Raw genomic sequence first — 17,466 nt, forward strand, 5'->3', positions numbered from 1 at the left:
TAATGTTAATATTGGTGCATTTAATGTTGCCCCAGACATCTCTTAGACTGTCCTCATTTGTTTCATTCTCTTTCCTTTATTCTGTTCCATACAACCGATTTATACTTTCTTTATTTTGTTCCATAGAACTGATTTCTATTTTTCTGTCTTCTAACTCACCTCTCTGTTCTTCTGCCCCTTATATTTTCCTATTGATTCTTTCTAGCTTATTTTTCATTTCTGTTTTTGTATTGTTTATCTCTGTTCGATCTTTGGATCACCTAGCTCTTTGCTAAATATTTCTTGTTTCTACTTGTTCTGCTCCTCCATTCTTTTTCTGAGATCTTGGGTTACCTTTACTATCATTACTCTGATTTACTGTTTGGATCCATGGCCTATCTCCACTTCACTTGATTGTCTGGGGTTTTATCTTGTTTCTTCATCTCCCCAGTATTTCTCTGCCATCGCATTCTGTCTGGATTTCTCTGATTGTAGTTTCTGTTCTTTAGGCTGCAGTGTTGTAGTTCTTCTTCCTTTTGCTGTCTGCCCCTGGCAGGTAAGTCTGGTCTAATGGGCTTTTGCAAGCTTCCTCGTGGGAGGGACTGGTTCCTGACCACTGGTGATGAAACTGGGTCTTATCCCTCTGGTGGGCAGGACTGTGTTGAGGGGTCCGTTTAAAGGTGGCTGTGTGCTCAGGATGAGTGTAGGCAGGCTAACTGCTGATGCCTGGGTCTGTGTTCCCACCTGTTTGTTGTTTGGCCTGAAGTGTTTCAGCACTGGAGCCTACAGGCTGTTGGATTGGACAAGATCTTGTTGATAAAATATTGGCCTCCAGGTGGCTTCATGCCAACAGGTAATCCTCAAAACATCTACCATCAGTATCTTTGTCCCGACAGTGAACAGCAACAGCCCCTGCCTCTGCAGGAAACCCTCCAGTATCACCAGGTAGGCCTGGCCCAGGCTCCTATGAGGTTGTTACTTCTTCCCCTGGGTCCTGGTGTGCATGAGACATTGTGTGCTCCCTTGAAGAGAGGAATTTCTGTTTTCCCTAGTCCTGTAGAATTCCTGCAATCAAACCTCATCAGCCTTCAAAGATAAATGCTCTGGGGGCTTCTCCTTCCTATACCAGACCCTTCATGCTGGGGTTCCTGATGTAGAACTCAACTTTCACCCCTGTGGGGCAACCTCTGCTGTATAACTATCGTCCATTTTCTGGGTAGCCACCTGGTGGGTATGGAATATGTGATTGAGTTCCTCATTGTGGCTTTGTCTTTGAATGTTGGATATATTGGGGGGTAGATTCTGGCGTTTGTTTTTTTAAATCAATGGTTGTTCAGCAGGTAGTTGCGATTTCTGTGTTTTCGTGAGTGGAGGTGAATTCAAGTCCTTCTGTTCCACGGTCTTGTCTCCAATTAGGGAAGCCTTAAGCAGAGCAGGAGCCTGAAGTGTGTCTCTTATAAGCAGCATATAATTGGATCTTATTTTTTTTAATCCGTTCAGCCACTTTGTCTTTGAGATCAAATTAGACCATTTATGTCTAAATTATTAGATTTAAATGGACCTACTGCCTCATTGTATATTTTCTGATTGATTGGAAATTCCTCTGTTCCTCCTTCTCTTGCTCTCTTCCTTTGTGATTTAATAATTTTCTGTAATGCGATGCTAATTTTCTGTTTGCTTTATCTTTAGTGACTTATGAGGGTTACATAAAAAAAAAAAAACACTTTTATTTATCTATTTATTTATTTATGGCTTCTCCGGGTCTTTTTTGGTGCTCACAGGCTTTCTGTAGCTGTGGTGAGTAAGGGCTATTCTCTGTTGCGATGCTCAGGCTTCTCACTGACGTGGCTTCTCTTCTTGTGGAGCAAAGAAAGTGCTTCCAGGGTGCGCAGGCTCAGTGGTTGCAGTGCTTGGGTGTGACTGCAGTGCATGGGCCTAGTTGCCCTGCAGCATGTAGGATCTTCCCAGACCAGCGATCAAACCCATGTCCCCTGCAATGGCAGAGGAATTTTTAACCACTGGACCACCAGGAAGGTCTGACATATTTATAACAGTCTTTTTAAGTTGATAACATGTTAAGTTTGCTCATATTCTAAAAGTGCTTCATTTTTAGCACCCCTCATGTTTCATGCTTTTGATGTCCAAATTTACATTTTTTCTTGTGTATTTAACAAATTACTGTACTTATCGCTATTAATACTAGCTTTACGAGTGAGTATCTTATCAACTTTGCAACATGAGATTATTCTGAGCTTTACTATTTACCTATCTTTAGCAGTGAAACTATAATATGTTTTCCTACTATTAAATAGTGCCCCCTTTTTAGCCTAAAGAAGTCCATTTTTCTTGTAAGGCTAGTTTAGTGGTGATGAACTCCATTTATTTATCTGGAAAGTGCTCTATTTCATCTTCAATTCTGAAGAATAATTTTGCCAGGTAGCATATTCTTATTTGGCAGGTTTTTTGTTTGTTTTTTTTCTTCCTGCACTTTGAATGTATCATCAGTCCCTTCTGGCCTGCAACATTTCTGCTCAAAAATCTGCTGATTGGAGGTTCTGTTGAACCTAGTTGTTTTTCTCTTGCTGCTTTTGAGATTTTTTCCTTATATTTAACTGTTGACACTTTAATTGCAATGTGTCATAATGTAGGTCTCTTTGGATTTCTCTTGTTTGGGCTCTCTAGGCTCCTTGAATGTAAGGGTCTTTTTCCACGTGTTGAGAACATCTTTAGCTCTAGTTTCCTCACTTAACTTTCCCTCCCCTTTCTTTCTCTCTGTTCTCTTTCTTTACTCTTAAAATGTAAATGTGGATTGCTTGCTATCCATCGTTCCCATAGCCTATCTTCACTCTTATTTACTCTTTTCTTTCTGAAGCTCTGATTGAGTTTCACCACTATGTCTTTGAGTCTTTCCTTTTTCTGCTTCACCTTGTCTGCTGTTAACCCCTCTGTTGGGCTTTTCGGTTCAGTTATTGTATCCCTCAGCACAGTGACTTCTATTTGGGCACTTTCTTATATTTTGTGTGGCTTTGGTGAAATTTTCTTTGCTCATCTATTCTTCTGAGCACAGTATGCGTATTTATGAGTATTAGTTTGAACTTTTATCAGGTAAATCATTTATGTCCATTTCACCATTCTTCTGAGGTTTTATCTTGTTCTTTTTGGAACACATGCCTCTTTTCCTTAATTTTACTTGTCTCAGTTGTGTGTCTATGCATTATGTAAAACAGCCAGTTCTCCCCTTCCCGGAGGGACCTGCCCTGTCCCCTGGTTGTCTCTCAAACCTTTGTGACTTTCCCGTCAACTTATTTTAGTGTGTAGTTGAGGGTTTGCTAAGATCTGTCATTGTCCCAAAGGGAAGGATCTCAGTCAACACCTAGATTCAGGCTGGTTGGAAACCAGACTCATAGGCAATCACTTTTAAAGCCTGTAAATGTACTTCTTACAGAGGAATTAGGGAGATGAGTTTTTCTATTTGCTCCTTCTGTGCTTAGCCATGGGGTGATTACCGGATGAGATTTGTTTATTTCTTTGCCACTGTCCCATTGAACTTATGAAGACAAGCTCCACTGACCACATCAGCCAGGTGATCAAAGGCACCCCTGCATGGCAACCGAAAAAAAAAAAACAGGCACCACTTAAAACCCGGAGCACAAGGTGCAGGCACAGGGCTCCCTCTGGGAGTTACTGATGCTCAGGAGAGTAACAGAAGGATGGCGTGAAGGCAATGCTCACCCTCCAAGGGCTCTGGAGAAAACTGCAGTCAGCCCTTGGCTGTGTGTTTAATTAGATGTGTGCCCCTCAGGCTCCACTGTGAAGGAAAACTGATAGGCTTCTTTCACTAAAAGACGGGGTGACACAGTCTGTTGCTTCCCTGCTATGATCTAGGGGATGAGCTGGTAAGAATTCTGTTTGTTACAGTTCCATGGGACTCACAAGGGTAAGCCCTGCTGGCCCACCAGAGCCAGGCAATCTAGAGGTGTCCTCTGGGCAGCAGAAGCAAAAATCGATGAAGGTACAAGCTGCTTTCTCACGGGCACTGCTAAGCTGGAATGATCTGAGAGAGAATGCAAAGACGGCCTCTGTCTTCAGAGAATAGAGCAGGAGGCCCCTAGATGTGTGTTAAGTTAGATGCCTGCCCCTCAGTGCTACACTTTAAGATAGGCAAATAAGCCTCTTTCACAGAATATCTGGGTGCCTTTTAGGTAGGTCCTGGTAGGGGGGAAGTCCACATGTGAGCTCTTTAGTACCTGCTTCTCAGTTTGCGATAGCATTGCGGGTTTCGTGGACACGAGCTCCACTGGCTTTCAAAGCTCGATGTCTTGGAGGATTGTCTTTCAGGTATAGATTTTAGAAGCTGGTGTGCTTGATGTGAGCTTCAAAGCCTGTGCTGCTCTGGGAGAAGCTCGGGGTTCTGAATTCCCTCTTGATGTGGGATCACTTAGCTGGGAGTGGGGTTTATGGCAAGATCGTCTCTCAGTCTCTCCCGCCTACCTCATTGTGGGTTTTCTCTCATTTGCCTGGTGTATTGGTGTCACTCAGCTAGTTTTTGATTTTTTTTTTTTTTGAAGGAAATTGTTCTGTATGTAACTGCAGATTCAGTGTATCCATGTATCTGGTTTGCCATCTTGAACTAGAACCTTAGATTTTTTTTTTTTTTCTTGATTCATAAAGTATACTATCCTATATACACTGGGATGACCATGATTATAGGAAATTTTTATTTTACTACCAAAAAGTACTAGTAAATAAGATGCCCAAGAAGTTTGCTGTCTTGAATGTTATCAACCAACCTTCACTTGCCTTACAAGTATTATTGACTAGTCTAGACCAAGATTTTTCCATTAGGCCACAGGTACTTTCACATAGCATATAAAACGCACATCTTGAACTGAAAAATAAGAAATCTGATCCACTCCATAGTAAACATTTATAATTGCTAAATTTTTTGCACATTTTTAATTACATGGTATATTGCAGATGTGAGAAATATCACCATCTCTGGATCTATATAGTGGTGACTGACTGCGACTGTGTGTTTTGAGCAAACGCAAAGGGAGTTATGTAGCAAAAATAGTTGTCCTTCAAAGGAATAACTTCAGAAACACGTACTGATTCCAGAAATACTGAGTTTATTCAGGATATCTTTGGACTTTTCCCTCAGAAATACTTAAAATCCATACAAGAACATTGCATCAATGATTTATGAGTTGAATCTCATTTTGCTTAAAAACAGAGCTACACAGATAGGTCGCCTTCTGTACTTACCAGTTTTGCTTTCAAGAAGTTTTGGCTATTTCTCAAAATTAAATGCACTCTCAAAGCACATGAATGTATCATCACTGAGAACACTGAAATGTTTTTAAAACATTTACAGAATGGAAATGTTGAGAAAACTGTTTAAACAAGGTAGCAACACTGGGGGAGAAGGCAATGGCACCCCACTCCAGTACTCTTGCCTGGCAAACCCCATGGACAGAAGAGCCTGGTCGGCTGCAGTCCATGGGGTTGCTGAAGAGTCGGACACGACTGAGCGACTTCACTTTCACTTTTCACTTTCATGCATTGGAGAAGGCAATGGCAACCCACTCCAGTGTTCTTGCCTGGAGAATCCCAGGGACGGGGGAGCCTGGTGGCTGCCGTCTATGGGGTCGCACAGAGTCGGACACAACTGAAGGGACTTAGCAGCAGCAGCAGCAGCAGCAGCACTGGGAGTATGTGTATGGAGTCCAGAGGACTGTTCAGAAGCAGGGACTCTCATTGGCAGGATACATCCTGATGGGTTTCTTTTTATAAAGCTGTCATCTCAGGTGTACCATCTGCAGAACCTTCCTAATTCTGTCAGACAAGAACATTTTCATCATTTCCTCCATTCTTAGGGACTATGACGAGCAAAGACAGACCAGGGCAGAAATTGGGAAAGCTGCACATTTGCATCTCAGGTTTAAGAAAAAAGAAAGGGAACAGAAAACAGGAGGAGATAAGCACTAAAAGCACAGCAGGAGGAGGTATTTCCTATGTTACGTATCTCCTAGGTACTGTTTTAAATGCTCTTTTCTGTGACAATTATTATTAAACATTTAGCATGAGCCAATCACTATGGTTGTTCTTTGATATATAATGTCTTATATAACCCTTTTAATAATTGCATTTAAGGGAGGTGTCCTTACCAGTCATTTATGGGTGGAAAGATGGGGATTTTTTTTTCCCTATAAGTAAATGGCCTAGACAAGATTCAAACTCAATGTTTCTCTGATTCCAAAACCAGTGATCTATTAAATCATAGCAATAAGCTAACAGAATCGGCATCTCACTCATCGTTAGTGAGACCGCAAGTTTGGATACAAGCCTATCACTGGACTTGTTTATCACTCTAAACCTGTCTCATGTGGTTTTGGTAGATTCCATCATGTACTTTTTTATTTTATTTTTTTCTTTTTTAAATTATGAAAGTATGATAACATGTTTACAGGTGGCGTGGAAAATACAGAACAAAGTTACATATAGTTCCCCTATATATTACACTTTAAGTAGATAAATTAAGATTTTTATCTGGAGTTTCAATAACAAACTTTCAAAAATTAATAGAATGAATAGACAGAAAAGTAGAAGGAGATATGTGAGTCTGTGTTGTCACTTAGTCATGTCCAACTCTGTGACCCCATGGACTGTAGCCCTCCAGGCTCCTCTGTCCATGGAGTTCTCCAGGCAAGCATACTGGAGTGGGTTGTCTTTCCCTTCTCCAGGGGATCTTTCTGACCTGTGGATTGAACCCAGGTCTCCCTCACTGCAGCCAGATTCTTTACCATCTGAGCCACCAGAGATATAGTAGACTTGAAAAACACTGTGAACCAATTCAACATAATGTAATTCTCATACAATAACAGGATACAAATTCTATTCAAGTTCCCATAAACCAGGAGACACTGGAATGTATCCAGGGATGTTAAACAAGGTGCAAAAATTTAATCATCTAAAGATATTGAAATCATACAGAGCTTGTTCTCTGATCCCTGTGGAATTATGTTCAAATCACTGTCAAAAGATACTTGAAAATATCCCACGTATTTTCAAGTGCAGTGGGACATTTACCAAAAGAGATCTTTCACTTAGCCATAAAAGACCAAACAAACAGAGGGTGATTGCGTATAAGGCACTTAAATAAGAAATGAATATCAAAATGAGAAATTAATATCAAAGATATTTATTAAAACCCCATGAATTTAGAAATTAAATATCTACTTTTAAATGATGGGTGTATCTAAGAAGCCATAATAAGAATAATTAGAAAATATTTGTAACAGAATAAAAATGAAAAAGGAATTTATCAGAATTTGTTATATGCAGCTGAAGCTGCTCAATGCAACAGAATACACTGTGGAATAAGGTATGAAAACAAATAATCAGTTCAGTTCAGTTCAGTTCAGTCACTCAGTCGTGTCCGACTCTTTGCGACCCCATGAATCGCAGCACGCCAGGCCTCCCTGTCCATCACCAACTCCAGGAGTTCACTCAGATTCATGACCATCGAGTCAGTGATGCCATCCAGCCATCTCATCCTCTGTCGTCCCCTTCTCCTCCTGCCCCCAGTCCCTCCCAGCATCAGAGTCTTTTCCAATGACTCAACTCTTTGCATGAGGTGACCAAAGTACTGGAGTTTCAGCTTTAGCATCATTCCTTCCTGGACACTAGCATAAAATTTTGTGAAATTTGAACAAAATCTGTACTTTAGTTAATAATACTGTATCACATATCACATATTAATTTCCTGCTTTTTTTTTTTACAGCATAGTCTTTCTTTATATTTTTAGAATTGGATTATTTATATTTTTAGAATTGGTTTCAAGCCTCAATCAATTTTTTTTAAATCACTAAAAATCCTTCCAGACTTTTAACAGTAATAATAGATGCCAGAATAAATGAAACTTTATTAAAGATTTTAATGAATATAAATTATAAATCTAGCATTCTATTCATACTTAGTCAAACAAGTGGAACCAAAATGTCAAAAATTTTTTAGCTAAGCAAAAATTCATAAATTTTCTAGAATATATATATTCTATTACACATATTATATACATATACACACACAAACACACACAAAAGCTTTTCAACTGCAGTTGATAAAGCCTTGAGAGAGACCAACAACAAAAAAGAGATGAAAAAATGGAAAACATAAACTGAAATAAGAGCACTGAATCTGAAATAGAAAAGGTGAAATAAACTGGGTAAAAATAAAAGATCATTATATAGTCCAGTTGCTTTTAAACATGACTCTTTAAAATCACACCTGGAACTTTTGAGAAAAAATAATATCTGAAAGTCTGTATTTTACAAAAAATTAAGATAATTCTAATGTGCATCTGGATTTTAAAAAGTGATTACATTTTTTCTATTAAATGGAGGCTTCAATAATGTAGAATTATTTTGTTTTCTGTTGACTAATCATGATACAATAGTATTAAAATGAATAATTGTTACATAATCACAGTAATAAAAGATGGTTATCAGTTTTCACAATCAATAGCCAGACCAAAAAAAAAAAAAAAGAATTACAATTGCAAACCATAATGGAGACTTGATTAATTTAACAATATAAAATAATTACACACAATTTGGGAGGTTAAGTAGAAGGATGTGGTTGATGGAAATGCTTTCATGTTTTCATCCACCCAGCCATTTGGTATTTTTAATCCATTTACATTTAAGGTAATTATCAATATGCATGATCCTATTATCATTTTCTTAACTGTTATTCAGTCATGTTTGACTCTTTGCGACACCATGGACTGTAGCCCACTTGGCTCCTCTGTCCATGGAATTGTCCAGGCAAGAATACTGAAGTGGTCACCCATTCCCTTCTCCGGGGGATCTTCCTGATCCAGGGATCAAACCCAGGTGTTCTGTATTGCAGACAGATTCTTTACTGTCTGAGCCACCAGGGAATCCCTACCATTTTCTTAATTGTTTGGGGTTTATTTTGTGTAGGTCATGTCCTTCTCTTGTGTTTCCTGCCTAGAGAAGTTCCTTTATCATTATTGTAAATCTTGTTTGGTGGTGCTGAATTCTCTTAACTTTGCTTGTCTGTAAAACTTTTGATTTCTCCATCCAATCTGATTGAGTGTCTTGCTGGGTAGAGTAGTCTTGATTGAAGGTTCTTCCCTTTCACAACTTTAAATATATCATGCCACTCCCTTCTTAGCTTGCAGAGTTTCTGTTGAAAAATCTGCTGATAACCTGATGAGAGTTCCCTTGTGTGCTATTTGTCATTTTTCCCTTGTAGTTTTTAATATTTTACCTTTGTCTTTAATTTTTGTCAGTTTGATTACTATGTGTCTCGTTGTGTTCCTCTGAGGGTTTATCCTGCGTGGGACTCTACACTTCCTGGACTTGGTTGACTACTTCCTTTTCCGTCTTAGGCAGGTTTTCAGCTATTATCTCTTTAAACATTTTCTCAGATCCTTTCTCTCTCTCTTCTCCTTCTAAGGACCCCTATAATATGAATGTTGGTACATTTAATGTTGTCCAATATGTCTCTTAGGCTGTCTTCATTTTTTTTTCCACTCTTTTCTATATTCTGTTTTGCAGCAGTGATTTCTACCATTCCGTCTTCGGTCACTTATCTGTTCTTCTGCCTCAGTTATTCTACTAATTATTCCTTCTAGTGTATTGTTTATCTATGTTCTTTTAGTTCTTCTAGGTCTTTGGTAAGCATTTCTTCCATTTTCTCCATTCTTTTTCTCAGATCTTGGATCATCTTCACTATCATTATTCTGAATTATTTTTCTGGAAGGTTTGCCTATCTCCACTTCATTTAGTTGTTTTTCTGGGGTTTTATCTTGTCCCTTCATCTCGGACGTAATTCTCTGCCTTTTCATCTTGATTAACTTTCTGTGATGTGGTTTTCATTCTGGAAGCTTCGGGATTGTAGTTTTTTTGCTCATTCTGTCTGCCCTCTGGTGGATGAGTCTAAGAGGCTTTCATGGAAGGGACTGGCAGTGGGGAATAGTCTTGCTCTAACCCAGCCATGCTCAGTTAAACTTTGATCTGATTGTCTGTGGATGGGTGGGGTTGCACTCCATCCCTGTTAGTTGTTTGAGGTGACCCAGTCCTGGAGTCTACAGGCTCTATGATAGGGTTAATGGCAACCTCCACAAGGGCTCAAATCAAGGGTCACATCCCAGGACTGCTGCTGCCAGTGTAGAGAGCCGCTCCGGCCCCCACCTCCACAGGAGGCCCTCCAGCACCAGCAGGCAGGTCTGGTCAGTCTCCTGTGGGGTCCCTGCCCCTTTCTCTTGGGTCCTGGTGCACACAGCGCTTTGTGCCCTCCAAACCTGTTTCCCTCAATCCTGTGGAAGTCATGGAATCAAATCCTGCTGGCCTTCAAAGTCACATTCCCTGGGGATCCTTAGTTCCTTTGCCAGGTGCCTAGGCTGGGAAGCCTGACATGGGTCTCAGAACTCTCAGAACAGTGAGAGAACTTCTTTAGTATTATTGTTCTCCAGTTTGTGGGTTGCCCACCCAACGGGTATAGGATTAGATTTTACAGTGATTGCCCTCCTCCTGCTGTTTCGTTGCAGCTTCTCCTCTGTCTCTGGGCGTGGGGTGTCTTTTTTTTGGTGGGTTCTGGCATCCTCCTGTTGGTGGCTGTCCAATAGCTAGTTGTGATTTGGTGTTCCCACAGAAGACGAGTGCACGTCCTTCTACTCTGCTGTAAAAGTCCCCCCCATGTACCTTTATTTTAGACTTGGCACATCTTTTGAGATGTTCAAGTACATGCTTGGAATCAAGGGAACCACAATTAGATTGAAATTAGTCAGTCGTTATGGTGCCACTTAGTACTGTTTTATTTGATTGATTAACTTTCATTTTAAAACTGTAGGTTTTTTCCACGTAGGTTTTTGGACCATGTATGTTTTCTCCATGACCTAATATTCAATGCCATGAAAAGCAACCATTAAGGATTAATTACTCTAATTAATTAAATGCCTGTTAAATGGAAATAGTTGACACAAACTAGCACTGGTACAGATCATTATTGCCTTAGGTTTTCAATTCTTTTTTTTTTTTTTTTGTCTCATCCCACATATCCCTTCCCACTCATCCCTTGTAAATATATAAATGGAGCAAAAAAGCAGAAAGCCTTCCTTTCACTGGCCTTCTGACCCCTGATAACCACATGAACTATTTTAAATGGCCATTTTTCTACAATCTCTGTCATGGATGTTTTATCTATGGTTTAAAACATCAAATCCTTGATAGTAGGACTCATGTCCAGCCAGGTGTTATACTAGATTTCCCATTGGCTAAATGCGACCATCATACACTAATCAAAAGCAAAAGTCAGACCTGGGGTCCTGCTCTTTGTCTTAACACTGTTGTGAGGTTGTAATCATTTTTTATACTGTCAGCTGTTACTGTACATGGTGCAGAAAGGAATCATTGGGGCTCCTGGGCCATAGAATTGAGTCCATTGGAATTACAATGTATCTACATAGATTTCAGCCTTTGGAGTGATTAAGGCTTTTGTTTTCTATGATAAAATAAAATTTTTAAATGCCTGCTTTGTTCTTCTAAGAGACCTTTGATTTTTTTCCTGCCAGTCAGGTGGCAAGGGCAGAGACTTTTCTTAGTCTCTTTTCTATTAGGCCAGTAACATGAATATTAGCCTAATACTTAGTCTCTTTTCTATTAGGCTTTCTCCTCATCCTTTCTTCTTCCTCCTTCCCTTTTAGCTTTCCCTCCTCCAGGGCTGTTTCTAATCCCCTGGAGAGGCCATCGGGAGTCTGTCCTGTGCAAATCCAGTTTCCGGTTACTTTTTGCTATATGAAACACCTATCATCAGTTCCTCGGATTTTAATACCTAGACATGTGTGTGTGCTCCATTAAGGGAGAAGGGCTGCAGAATGTGGTGTGCTGTGTGCCGAGACCAATCTTCTATTCTGTAGATGTTGGTGCTCAGTCTTGGCTGGCTGAGCAATTCCCATGTAGAGTTTGCTTAATGTCTGAGTAATTGGAGAGAGGAGGGCTTTGGTCTGTAATTTCTCCTTCTGTGATTTCTTCTCTTTGCACTTTATTTGAGATGAAGAGTGAGTGTGATTTCAGATGAGAAACACTTAACCATGAGTCAGGGAGATGAAATTTCACTGAGATGCAGGATACAGGAAGAGAAAATGTGTGAAAAATCACGTTGACAGGGTTTTCTTGGTAGCTAGTAAAGCAGAGAAAGGAAATTCCCGCACAGCGGGCTTTAATAAAATTGGCAGGCAGGGACGTTGGACTGTATGAGATACTGGTGAGGAACACAGAGATGGAGAAGGAGCAAAGGAATCATGGGGGCCTATCGGACATTCTTTCTCTGCACCTCATTTACTCTTTAAATGAGTTTCCAGATGAGAATTGTTTTCCCATAAATTTGTATCAATAGATTTACGAGCATGGTTGTGCATTTCCCAACACAAGGGTTAACCAAATATTAGGCAGCATTATTGTTTGGTATTTGTTTTCCAATCCCAAGGGTAGTTTATGAAGAGTGGACCCTTACGTCTGTGTATACCAAACTCAATATATGGAAATTCAGATTCCCAAAGGAGATAAAGCAGGACATGCTCATTTAAGGAAGGCATTCATCATGTATTAAAGACATATGCTTCTTAAGGGCTTGAAAAGTATCCTTTGATTTTCAATTTTTTTCTGTAAATTTTATATCAGTGATATAAAGCAAGACTATTACCAAGATAAAACGGAACTTCCGTTTCTTTGTTGCCTGGATCACTTTGTCAAGGATCCACCATTTACTTGGTTTGCTTATTTTTTATATTCCCTTCCATCCACCAGTTTGTAAGATTCTTGAAGCAAGGTCCTTGTTGCTCTTCTTCCTTCCTCGATGTTTCACACATCCTCAGAACCTTCCGAGGCATGTAGTGAGTGCTCAATAAATGTTTCATATATGAATGACTTTGGGAGATGGGGAATGTTTGCTTCATGGGAGTGAATCACCTAAGCCAGAGGTGGCAGCTAGCCCAGAGCTCCTTGTCCTAATTCCCCATTATGTCAGAGGGCGTCCTTTGCATCACCACCAGGTCAGGCTGCAAGAGACCAGGAACTAGGGCAGAGAGCATGCCAGAGCATGGTAGCGTCACATAGGGAGCTCTTTGCCTCTCTTACCTGAACTACTGGCGGGGGTAAGAGCAGAAAGGTTTACCTCCTGAAAGCTTCGGCTGAAGGCCCTCCCCATATTGATGCTTGTGGCCTGTGAGAGAGTCCGCAGCTTCCAGAGTGAGGGCCTCACAGCTTAAGCCTTCACCAAGTGCTTTTTAACTCACAACTGGCTCAGAAAAGGCCAACCAGCAAACTCTGCTGGCGACCAAAGCCGGCAATGCACGCTGGTAGAAGTGGAAGGTCTCTTGAAGACAACGGTATCTGCAACTCTGGGCTTCCGTTACCTCCAGAGGAGACCACGAGCTTAGGCACAAAGAAGGGATAAAATAGCTTTTTTAGCTGAAGGTATCTATTAAAAGGGTAGGGAACGGGCTAACCACTCCCCCCACCCCCAAGTGGCCCAGCTTTGCACTGGTTCTGGTAAGAGAGGAGGAGAGGCCTCAGCTCCTGCTGTTCTCAGTGGGGTCCCTCCAAGAGCAGTTCTTGTATTAACCACTTCACTGTTTTGTCCCCATCTCGTTATCTGTTCTTGTTAGAATCTTTATTATTCATGGATACAAAAAAAAAAAATCCCCATTAAACCATCATAAATATTCATCACACTTTGCAATTGTGTGCATTTCATTTAACCACTTGGCAAAACTTCTCTGAAGTACCAAGAGTTTTAAGGAAATCTGGCTAATGAGACCAGAGCTCAGGAAATGCAGGGTGGCTTTCCTCCTCTCTGTTATTTGATTTTCACCTGAAAACAAAGGTAGAGTATAAATAATAATTAAAAGAGATAAGCAGGGGAGACTGTCCCTTGCAGTGAGGAGCCACGCATTCCTCAGCTTTGTCTTGATTGTGCTTTTGTGTCGAGCAGAAGATAAGAGAATACACTGAACTACAAGAGAGGGGCTCACGAGTCTGCAATGCTAATGGATTTATCCAGGAGCCTACAAAGGCCAGATAAAGCCCCCTTCTTGGGTTAACAGGGCCCTCTCTTCTCATGTTCTGTATAATTACTGACGTCAGGTTGGCGTTGAGATAAGCGTGGTTCCTCTCTTGGTCTTATTATAGTAGACAGCCATCCTGTTTTTAGTGTCTGAGAAAGAATTCTATCCATCTCTCTCTTCTAATCCAGTTTATCTAAACTGCGCACTCTCCATCAGCATTGAGAGCTTTCCACAGGGGTCGACGAGAACCCGGCACACTTTGGCAGCAGCCAAGCAGAACTGGAATAATGTGCTCCCCACCGCCAGCCCTGCCATTCGGGGCACACAGATTTAAACCAGTGGGGGCATCTTTTATGCCACAGAGTCATGCCTCGAGACAGTTCCTTTCCTGCCCTTTCAGCTTAAGGGTACTTTTTCCCCACTGAAAAGGAATTTTTAAGCCGTATGAGCTTGTAGGGAGAAAATATTTATACCAGTATGTTCCGTGGCCCCTGCCTGCACCAGCCGAAGAGTCCTCCATGCCGTTCTGACAGCCTTTATGTTTGATGATGAGATTCCTTCTCTGCCTCATGGCTAACGGGTACACAGATGCTGGAGAACACTGGTCACCGTTGAGACTGCTCAGAATTTCTCCTTTCCCCCAGGAGCTTGCGTCCAGCAGAAACAAGGACCACCAACCCAAGTCTGAGCCTGGCTGCTCCTGTGCATTTTGTTTGGGAAGGAAATACCGTGTGTTCACAGGAGAGTGCTCCACTTCCCAAACAGACGGCCAGTTAGAGAAGATTCTCCCTGGTCTGCGCCTGTGGACTCGGAGTGGGTCCTTTTTTCTGCTACTGATTGCTGGGCTCATGCGTGTGCTGTGAGGCCTCCGTCTCCTCCTTTGCTGGCCCATCTCACTCTCTGATTAGAGACTTGACTCTTGGATTCTTGTAAGTCCTCCATGTGCCAACTGATACAGGTTATCAGCAGACAGAAGAGGCTCTTTTCACTTTTTTTTTTTTCTATTTCGCCCCGTCAAAAAGAAAAAAAAAGTCCGAATCTTCAAGAAAATCAAGTGTGTCATTTTATATAATTTGTTGTGTCAGTTTATATACGGTGACCTTTGAAATCCAGCAAATTTCCTCAGTGCTCTAACATTGATATTCAAAATCTGGTTTTGAAAATTCTAGCAGTGTTAATTACTCCCTCTGTGCTTCCATTGCAGTTTCTTCATAGCCCTCTTATCCTATCATATTTGTTTAATAGACTGTTTTGCTTGCAAGGAACTGTGATTCACTCAGGCTAGCTCACATAATGAGGGCTTAAGGATGCCTGTGCCAATAGTAGCGTCAGAATCTCACGGAAATTTCAAAATAGAAGCCAGTTAATGACCAGGCATTACAGGGACTGGGACTCAGAAGAGGTTCTGGGTTGAAGGAAGCGGTTCTATGGAGCTGAGCAAGGTGAAAGCTAGGGCTCCGCTAGAAGAAATGTGGCCAAAATGTTTTCTGTAGACCTACTCCCTTTTTTGTTTATCGCCTTCTATCCTGACTCATTCTATTTATATTCCCTCTCAAGAGGGCCCTGCTAATTGTCCTGGGTAATTACTAAGTAGCAAGTAAGGACAGAGATGTTCTTCCTGCCAGGACACGTGTAGCACACCGACTAGCCTTTGAACTGGCTGCCCCTGTCCCCTTGTGGTCTGATCAGCCAGGACCATGGACGCTCAAGACTGAGGACAGTCTCCTTTCTTTTCTGTAGGAGAGACTGTGGATGTGACAAGCTCCTGGGCGAAGCCACTCGGACGCCTCTTAAAAAACACACGCAGAGCTTAGCACAGGTGCTGACGTATATGAGGTGCTCCATGAAGTGTAGCTAAGTGATTAAGCGAAGCTTTGCCTTCTTTCCTGGGCTCGTTTTAGGTGCAGTGAAATAAGCTGCAGTCTGCCTGTGACTCAGTAGCACTAATTTGCCCGCAGCGGGGAATTCTGCATTCTAAGGCATGGGTTATCTTACTTTTCCTCCGTCCTTTCCAGTAGAGCTTTTTTCTTCATCTATAAAAATCAAGCCATGGTGGCGGAGCCCACCATTTTATAGTATTCTGGGATGTGAAGTCTATCTTAGTCCGCTTGGGCTGCTGTGACAAGTACTATAGGCTGGGTCACTTAAACAATAGAAACCTATTTCTCGCAGCTGCAGGCTGAGAAGTCGGAGATGGAGGCACTGCACGGCCACGTTCCGCTGAGGGCCTTCTGCTGTGCAGACGCTGCCCTGCTGCGGCCTGCTCCGGGGGAGAGCGGAGAGAAGCCAGCTCTCTTCTGTCTCTTCTTCAGGCCAGTCAGTTCAGCCGCTCAGTCGTGTCCGACTCTTCGCGACCCCACGGACTGCAGCACGCCAGGCCTCCCTGTCCATCACCAACTCCCAGAGTTTACCCAAACTCATGTCCATCGAGTCGCTGATGCCATCCAACCATCTCATCCTCTGCCGTCCCCTTCTCCTCCCACCTGCAATCTTCTTCTTATAAAGTCTCTTCTTATAAAGACACTAATCTCAGCATGAGGACTCCACCCTCATGACCTGATCACCAACCCCCAGCAGAGGACCTCTGTCCAAACATCATCTCCTTGGGAACTAGGGTGTCAACACATGACTTTTGGAGGGACACGAACATGCAGTTTGTAACTAGGCTAAATCTCATTTTAAGATGAGACACTTGCTGGGATTCCAGCTATGCTATCTGGTTCCCCGGAGTCACTTTTCATGGGAGACCAGAATAAACCCCACCAGCTTCCACCGGAGCCAATTGTTCTGAGGAGTATCAATCTGTATTCTGGTCCCAAGGATGTCTGGGCCTATTTCTTTAGAGGGAAGCGTGAGAGCCTCACGTGAACGCCCACCGCACGGCGTGCTCTGCACGGCCGTGGACAGATGCTGGGGTGGGAGTCGGGTGGGAGACCCCCTGGCCAGGACGGCAGGCATGCTGTGCCCCAGCACCCCCTGCAGATTTCACCGTGGGAGGGTCTCCAGTTGACAACGGCACCGAGATTCCGGGACCACATCCAGCAGCACCGACATCCAGGACCAGGATTTTGCTGGACAAAGGCTTCTTGCTGTCTGGGCGTGGCCTCCCATCACATAATTATCTTCCAGTTGCTCCTGCCTATATATCCATCAACTTGATCAGGGCAGAGAACGGGATTAGAAGCAGAGGAAATAATTGCGGTGAGTGGAAAATCAATCTTCCTTTTTGCAAATCGCCCACCGAAATGATGAGTGTCTGTTCCTTTGAGGAAGGTTCTTGAATCGCCCCATATTGCTTGAATGAGAAACATTTCCTGGTACTTGGGGGCGGGGCGGGGGCACGGTGCAGGACGGGGGCTGCTCCTGAAAGGCTGCCTGCCCCCCACTGCACATG

Source organism: Bos taurus, chromosome 7, assembly GCF_002263795.3.
Source record: "Bos taurus isolate L1 Dominette 01449 registration number 42190680 breed Hereford chromosome 7, ARS-UCD2.0, whole genome shotgun sequence".
In the NCBI taxonomy this organism is placed as follows: Eukaryota; Metazoa; Chordata; class Mammalia; order Artiodactyla; family Bovidae; genus Bos; species Bos taurus.